Raw genomic sequence first — 9427 nt, 5'->3', positions numbered from 1 at the left:
AACAACACTACAAACTTTATCAATATTAATCCCTCAACTTCTACAGATTCCATTCACCTCTATAATGACTGAATTCCGAACATTGCTGCTGGCCCACAATAACCTACCTGACAATATTGCAGAGAGCTGTGCTCTGAGGAGCACTTTTTCTAGTTTTTTTTATATTTTGTGTGTGAGGGTGTATTTGTGTGCCCATAACCTATGAATGGCTCAATCTCCAAATCACGTTCCAAGTTAAAACTTTGGTGCTCAACATCTCTGAATTACACTGAATTGAGATGGAACCCTATACTAACATGGTAGCAAAATATTGTGTTGTCTAATTTACTTTGTGGTAGATGAGACCTGTTGAAAACCGTAGGGAGAATTCATATGCATAGCAAGAATACTATACCCTATAAAAAATATATTTACTGGAGCTGGCACTCCCTCCCTTCTCACATAATTGTGAGCATAAAGCAAGATGAAGGGGCCAGTGCAGTGTTTATATCTCAATTTCATAAATAAAATAAATGTGATTTCAGCATGAATGTCTTAAGTGTTTAAGTCTTTACAGGACACTGATTTAGCTTTTAGGTGGAAACTAAATAGAACATCAGTGACAGTGACAAAACCTGATGCTAATCGTGCCTAACTAGCATTCTCTCGTGCTTTTCAAGCACACTCTCTCATTTGAAGTTTGAGGCCATTCATCGACCTGAAAACGCTCTGAGTGCCTGTCTTATCACCTCAGAGCGGTAAATCTGATGTGTCTGTTAACTTTAGTGAACGACCTCCACTGCGCGTGTGTCTGTATGCGCGTGCGATGTGCGTGCGTGTGTGCTGCGTCAGTATCTGGGAGGGCCTGTCATTGTGTGGAGCCATGCCACAGGGTTTAACCCCTCTGCATTGATCCCCAGGTTGCTTGGGGCTGCTGCTTAATTCTCCAATTTTCGGTTGTTAGAGATAGAATTGGAATAATAAACAGCCGAAACCTCCCAGTAATAATCCCAGTGCAGTCCTCCATCCCTCCCTCCCTCCCTCTTTCGCTCTCTGTCCCCTCCTCCACCCACATGGCCAACCAGCCCTCTTCAAGGCAACTGCGTCTGGGGAACAGTGGTGGTGGAAAGTAAGAAAGTATATTTACGCAAGTACTGTAGTTAAGTTTACGGTACGTTTAGGATATTTGTGTATTTCCATTTGTCGATAATGTCAATTTCTACTCCGCTATGCATCTCATAGGCAAATATTGTACTTTTCACTACACTACAATGATTTGAAAAACTTTAGTTACTTTGCAGACTACATTAGTTAACCACTGAAGCCATTATTTTATACTTTAGCTGTTCAAAATTAGCCGATCTACAAACTCATAATGCGTCAGGTTGCAATTTGTAATTTTACAAATTATGAAAAGGCCCATTTGAGTTCATTTACTATGGTACTATATACTTTTTTACTCAAGTAAAACTTTGAATACAGGACCTCTACTTTTAACATAGTATTTTTACATTGTGGTGTTGCTACTTTCACTTAGGTAATAATACTTGTTTCACCAGCGGTCTGGGGTAGAGTTTCCTAATCTCAACCAAAGCCTATGCACTCGCTCCCCTGCTCTAATGAAATCATATCAGCCAACCTTGGGAACCTGGAACTCATTATCACTGCAAACACACAAACACACACATGTGCAAATCCGCGCGTGCACGTGCACTTGCACACGCACACATACCTATGTGAACAGCATGACGGCAGAATGTGCATGCACACTCTTCGGCTTAGGGCCTGTAGTGTGCACGCTCGTGTTTCTGCATGTTTTTTTGGGGGGGGGTTTTCTTCATTGTCTCCTGTGAGAGTCATGCTGCGCTGAGCTCTGAGATGTCATCACGGGAGAACAGCACAGGAAATCACACTGAGCATTTTGTTTTAGAAAACAAAATGAACAAAATTTGTATCACACCCCTTGTTCCTTTTGACACGTACACGGTTGAATTTGGGTGTTTCGTTTCACTTTATTCACTTAACACTTTGGCGCAGGCCAGCTTTCACAGCCTAGATAACGTTTGCTTGTTATTTGTGTAAATGTGCTGTGTCGGTCATACTGTAATGATACCCCACTGGCTGATTTAGCATTCACTCGCTGTTAAGACAACTTCATACTCTGCTGCACGATGGTGTCGCTCTTTGACAATAACTCATTTTCAATTGAATGAAAATCAAATTAGGCTTTGGCCTAATTAAATTTCAAAATCGAATTATTATTCAAATCTGTTGTTATCACCATGCAAGAGTATGAATTTGGCTTTAGGCTTTAACGTGTTTTTATTTTTATTTTATTATTTGTGTGTTATATCCTGTACAGGTACACAAGAGTAACACATTTTGGTTTTAGGCTAGCTCTACACTCCATGAACAAGAGAAAAAATTTCAATAAGTAATAAGATAATATACAATAAGTGTGTGTGTGTGTGTGTGTGTGTGTGTGTGTGTGTGTGTGTGTGTGTGTGTGTGTGTGTGTGTGTGTGTGTGTGTGTGTGTGTGCGCACGTGCATTATCCATTTACCTGTGTGCGTGTGTATATGCACAGTGTATGTTTGTATGCAATTATAATGTCAAGTATCAGGTGCCTGTACGTGTTTAAATAATGTAGTAGTTTGTGGTGTATGGTAAGGTGCTGTGGGTGTACTGGAGGTCCTGTCTTAATAAGTGTACATACGTGTGTGAAGTTGTTTCCTCATGTATGTGTGATTGTGGATGCCAATTACCCGTCCCCACACATTTTTGGACTGCTATAGAGTGTCACAGTCCCGCCCCCTTTCAGAACAACGAGGGCACCAGGAAATAATTCGCCATAGGCGTTTCAAAAAGTATTTATTTAAAGATATGTAAGCCTCGAACAAAGCCAACAGCCGAGTTGACAAAGCATGACAATAAACCCATTTTTTGGGACGAACAACACTATTTTGTTTGTTTTTCTTCTTTCTAATTATTTGTTCGTCCCAAAATTACTGTCATGATTTGTCAACTCGGCTGTTGGCTTTTTCCGAGGCTTACAGATCTTTAAATAAATACTTTTTGAAACGCCTATGGAAAAAATGAATGGGGAATTATTTCCTGGTGCCTCGTCGTTCTGAAAAGGGGCGGGACTGTGACACTCTATAGACCATGAGATGGTGTTCATCTCAGGGTCCGGGGCTGGACAATATAAGCATTGCTTTTCTCTCTGTCCCTTCTTGAACAAAATATAGTTGTGCAAATTTTATTTGTATTTTTTATGTTCAAGATAAATATAGATAAAAAATAAATAAAAATCTAATATTTCACAGCATAACTGGCTGGCGGACAGCCCTGATCATGTATTGCAATGGCCAGACAACAGAATGTAACACTCTGGATTCGAGCCGCGGGAGACCCGGCCTCGAATCCAGGCATAACCACTTAACCACTAGCGTAAAGGGGGATCCCCTCTTGGCCGGGGGAGATATTAGGTTTGTGGTCTTCATGCAGAGGCTCTAAGACACTCTGCTGTACACACAGACCCACCTTTGACCTCCCCCACCAGGAAACCCAATCTGGGTCACGGCACCAATCGCTTGGGATTCGGACCCGGGTCTCCCTGTGTGAAGTGAGGGGCGCTCTTCGTACATCATCATCGCCAACTTCTTACTGACAGTTGAGAGTTGAAAGCCTATACAACATATCAATGTTTGTGTTACGCAATGTTTGTGTTTACACTATGATGTAAAATTGTCCATTCATTTTCAATGGAAATTTTATGTTTTTGTAGGACAAAGTTTGTGGACACACTAAAAGCTGCACATAGTGTAGGCGTGGCTGGCGCCCCTCGAAAATGTTTATTAACTATTTATTATTACTATTTATTTATATACTTTATGTAATGCACAATCTATGTAAAGCGCATTGGATAAAGGCGCTATATAAATGCACCATTTACCATTTATTTTATTTGTTAACTAAAACGTTTGGAATCCCTGCCCTAAACCCTATAAAGACCAGCAGCAATATCATCGGGCGGGGCCAGGAGACACTCAACAGCAGCATCCAAAATGAATGAACAGTAAAGAAGGCCGTACCATTAAGATAACAAACACGTCCTCCACACCCACTTCAGCCTCATGCCCTCAGGACATGGATAAAGAGCCCAAGTATTCACCAAGAGGACTTCATCTAGCTTTGTACCTAATTCTATCTGACTGCGGAACATTCAGATTGTATCACCCCAACCCAACCCCCCTCCAGGTACAATGGACTGTTTAACAAGCCCAACCTCCCCCCTCTCACTGGCCCAACACTGATGCATGCACAGTTTACACAAGTACATGCATGCGTAGGCGCACGCAGAGATAGTGTGTTCTAAATGTGTTGGATCAACCACTGGCTCAAATTGGTGGGAGACAGAGAGGTCACGTCTCCGTTCAAGTCACAAAGTGTCCCCCCCCGACTGCCCCGAACAACAAGCTATTGTTTTATCGCCGTATAATCCCGCTAGGCGAGATCATAGAGTTATATACTGTATGGCTACTCCGGATACGGGGCCAGGGCTTATAAATGAATTTAATCCTAGCAGTGAATGTTAATATAATGTAATGAAACGTCAAGCTTACATCTTTGTACAGGAATTGTTCGTCTTCCTTCAGATCCTAATGACGACGGCAGCAGTGATGATAATAATAATAAGTAAATAATGACGACGGCAACTTTATAAAACTCATGGATTAAAGTTCTCTCACTCGCGACGACTGATTTAAGTCTTTTTGAGCTTGTAGATGGTCTATTTTCGGTTATTATTTTAGACCTTTTGATGTGGTCAAACTAGCAATATTATGTTCTGAAGCATCTTCAATAAAATCTGTAATAGTCTCGATCTCATATCGGTCATACATATGAAAGCAAAGGTTAAAGCCTCAATCTGTGCTCTATTTTACCTGGTTGACAGCAGGGACGATATTGTTAAACTATCAACATTTATTTTACATATTGTGTTGGGTAGCATGCCACTGGTCCGATAGCTCATTAGTCCGACCCCAAACCATAACCGCGTGTTTTGGGGGTTTGTTCTTGTCGTCATTGGTGGAGAAGTTGTGCGTGTGTTGAGGACTTCCTTATACCACCTGGCATCATGGAAGTGACAAGTCTAGCTGCACAGGAATAAGAGATTAATTTACTGACCATAAGATTTTAAATGTGTCTAAGGCATTCTGGCAACACAGTAAAAGACAGACAATTAAATGCATTGCAGAGGCAATATTGTATCGTCCCCAGCAGGTCCTTGTATTCTTGTATTATTCTTTACTGAGGTTAAGATTGGGAATAGGTTTAGGGCTAGGCATAATTTTACTGACGTTAAATTTAGGAATAAGGTTAGGTTAAGGCATGGTTTTACTGAGGTTACGTTTAGGAATACCTAGTGGCGACCGATTCGAGATCGCCGGATTTGACCTGGGGCCCATGTGTTTTGCGGCGAGCATTCTTGTATTCTTCTCTTCTATCCATTCTTCCATACCAATGGACCCATATTGCGTCAACATAATTGATTATGTAAATTACGTTGCATTAATTCATATACAGTTATTTTCCCCCTCTAACGAAGCTATTGGAACATTTATTGGAACAGGAAAGTGGTAATCTGAAACACTACAGCTATGCACAGAGCCTATTAATTCAGCTCAGTTAAATTAAATTCAATGACATTTCATTTTATTATAGACACTTTACAATACATAATATATTTCAGGGTATATATATATATATATATATATAGAGAGAGAGAGCGAGAGAGAGAGAGAAGGTGGAGGGAGAGAGAGAATATTGCTATTAGCATTGTTACAAGTAAGTGACACCCGCTAGGTGACCTCTCATTTGTCGATGGTCCAGGAAGTAAGCACACATTCTAGTCAATGACACTCCTCAGCTGTTTTGTGTGATGAAATGTGAGCCGCTCCTGGTGGCAGGACTAGCCTACATTTCTGGTAGAACCAAAACTTAGTCAATCACTCTCAGATGTCAATATACCACATAACAGCAGGCGTGTTGTATTGCTTAGCTAATCACCCCATGGGGCTGCAGGGCTTGCACAACATTGTAACCAAATTACATATTAGCCTGATTCATCAAATTGGCTTGATGAACCTGGCTGACCCGTTAGCACAGTTGATTGCTAGGCGGACAACCTGCTGAATGGAGGTGTAGAGTGTACGTGCCCTGCAGTATGAGGTCAAACACTAACGTGCTGACCCGTCCATTCACACAGTCAAATCCTCAGTGTTCATTTTAAACTCAGTAGAGGGCACAAATGGAACCAAGTGCTCCTTTGCATATGAAAATTCTGGATGTCTATACGGTATCTTACGGGTCCATTTAGTTTCATTCGTTCAATTTGTTCTTCAGAGAAGAAGCGGGCGGCCGCAGTCAGCGCACACAGAAGTCAAGGCAGATGGCTGTGTAGTTGAAGCACAACGGGCGTATGCTTATGAGAAAACAACACAAATATAAAAACTTCTGCGAAAACAGTAGTGCAACACGAGGATAAAGAAACATTCAATGTCCAGTTTGCTAATTCACAACTACTACTACTACTTTGGTGTTGAAACTTTGAATTTCTCTATTATAAAACATTCATGACAGCCTAAGTACAAATTATATAATTTATGAAAAGGCTACTACAGTACTACAGTACTACGGTTCACGGAAGTTGTTGTAGGCTATGTGGGGACATCTGACGTGATCTGACACATGTCTTGCCTCCCCCCCCTCCCCCCGCCTCTCAATGGGGAACATTCCGGGAGGAAAAACGGGCAAGCGGGCGGGACGCGGGACATTTATTTGCTCCCGATCCGATTCCGATCATTTGATTTTGATTTTTCCCGATCCGATATTTATATGTTTATAGAACACTTATACCATATCAAAATAGTACAATATCCGAAATCACAATACAATATCCAGTCTAATATGATATGGATATAATATTGATTCTAGGGATCTTCAGATCAGGTTTTTTTGCTCCCGATCCGATCATTTGAATATGACATGATCAGGCCCCGATTTCTGATCACATGATCGGATCGGGACACAGTGCCAGCACAAAGTCGTATGGCAAAACGTGCAAAAGCTCACAATAGTGCAGCAACCCGGACATAATGCCATAATGCTGGCTTCACTGTCTGTAATGAATAAGTAGTAATGACTTTATGGCCAGTGCAAGCAAGGGTTGAGTGCCAAACCTGTTCAACTTTGAGTTGGGAGCAGTCTGAAGGGTATTGGGAAGGGGGTGGAGCCTTCTGGAGACTGACACCTGTCAAACTCACTCCTGTGACAGCAGAACGGATCTGCTCATGCATCTTTCTTTCTTACTCCATTCAATTTATTCTTTCTTTCATTTGTTTTGTTTTATTTATCTGTCTTTCTTTTTCATTTTTTTCCATCTGTCTTTCATTTATGTATTTTCTATCTTTCTGCCTATTTTTCTTTCTTTCTTTCTTTCTTTCTTTCTTTCTGCCTCTATTTCTTTGCTTTTCCTGGCTCCTCTCTTGTCCCGGGGCCCTGAAGTCTTTGTGTTGTAGTAGTGCTGGGCTCAGCATGCAGCTTGTGTCCACACGCTGCTGCCTCAGCATTATTAAGGCAATAGAGTGATAGAGAGAGCGCCAGGTCCTCTGCTTTCAACAGACCGCACCCTCACCTAACCCCCCCATGGAGACCACCATTAGCAAATCTATTAAGAATCCACTAGAAGGCAAAACATTGAGGAGTCTAATTGTGTTCCTGAACGGGGCCTCTGTGTGTTAAGTTTTGTGAGCGCTCTAATGAGTAGGACTGGCTGCGTTGCCTCCAATGGGTTTATTGCCCTACATTCCAATTTGAGCCATGTCGTTGACCACTGGGGCATCTCCTGAAATAGCTCAGCACACATGTCTTAGAAAAGTGAAGCTTTTAGAGGCTATATGTTTAATGACGGCGAGGAGAAAAACAAGTCGGACCCCACAGCTCCGGCGTGGCTAACGTAAACGAGTGATTCACTTTGACATCAGCGTTCCTCTTGGGCTGTACTGAGAAGAACAGCCACTTGACCATGTTATTCACACATGATGACACGGAGAGAGCCTGGGATGCTCCGAACACCAAACACTGGCTTCCTCTATTTTCAGCTAGACCAATTCTCACTGTGTGTGTGTGTGTGTGTGTGTGTGTGTGTGTGTGTGTGTGTGTGTGTGTGTGTGTGTGTGTGTGTGTGTGTGTGTGTGTGTGTGTGTGTGTGTGTGTGTGTGTGTGTGTGTGTGTGTGTGTGTGTGTGTGTGTGTGTGTGTGTGTGTGTGTGTGTGTGTGTGTGAGTGAGCGTGGTAATGTGATGGAAATGCTTGACAGGAGGAGATGTAACAGGAGGAGATGACCAGGCCATGTGGCCATTCAGTGTGCCACTAAAAACAGCCACACAGCTGCGTGTGTGTGTGCGCGCACGTGCATGCATGCGTGCGTGCAAGTGAGAGAGCAAGAGACGAATAATGAGACAGAGACTGAGCAAATGAAAGCATGAGAAATCGAGAGAAAATTGAGAGCTACAATATAGGACTTATAAATGGATGATAGAGTCAGAGAGAGAGAGAGAGTGAGTCAATAGCCTAACGGTAAATGAAAATGGGACAGCACCTGGCCGTGGGCTGGATTGCAGAGCACAGAGACATTTGTGAGTGACTGAGGACTTGCGTCATGGACATATTGTCCATTTGCCCCCCCCCCCCCCCCCCCCCTTCCTCCTTTACAGTAATGCTCACTACAAATAGAGGTTTGGAACAACTGTTGAGCTATGCGGCATCATGTGAGTTTACTCCCACCACCACCACGTGTTACACTCTTGGAAATGGTCATCATGCTCAAGTTGTTGTTTCCCTTTCATTTTATGTTGATGCTGTTTTGAATACTAGAAACGTGTCTGTGGGTTTAAGCATGCCAGTCAAATGCAAGCATTTATCTTTATACCCTGTTTTAGAAGCACAGTGAAACCCCCAGTGTTCATTTATCTTTATACCCTGTTTTAGAAGCACAGTGAAACCCCCAGTGTTCATTTATCTAATTGTAAATAATTTAGATGGTGTACAGTTATTGAAACAGGTGTCTGACTGGTTGCATCACTGCTGTGGGATTAGGACATGCACTCAACTCAAAGTACAGTACAAAATATATAGACAACTCAGTGGATCAGTGGATATATACACACACATATAAAACAAATAAAAACGACTTTATTAGAGGGGGTAGGGACACACACTAAGACTAAGGAATCAAATCTAGGCAAGAACTGTGGTGTAATTCTGGAGAGTGCAGTACTAAGTTCCGACCAGTCATTGGTCCGACGACAACAACCTACCTCAAACCCTAACCTAACAATAACTGCCAGCACGGAGCAGCGCACCGTAATGCATGTTCGCCATCC

This window comes from Protomyctophum bolini (genome assembly GCF_963924005.1).
Source record: "Protomyctophum bolini genome assembly, chromosome: 5".
NCBI classification, from domain to species: domain Eukaryota; kingdom Metazoa; phylum Chordata; class Actinopteri; order Myctophiformes; family Myctophidae; genus Protomyctophum; species Protomyctophum bolini.
Note: the sequence above shows the minus strand (reverse complement) of the source record.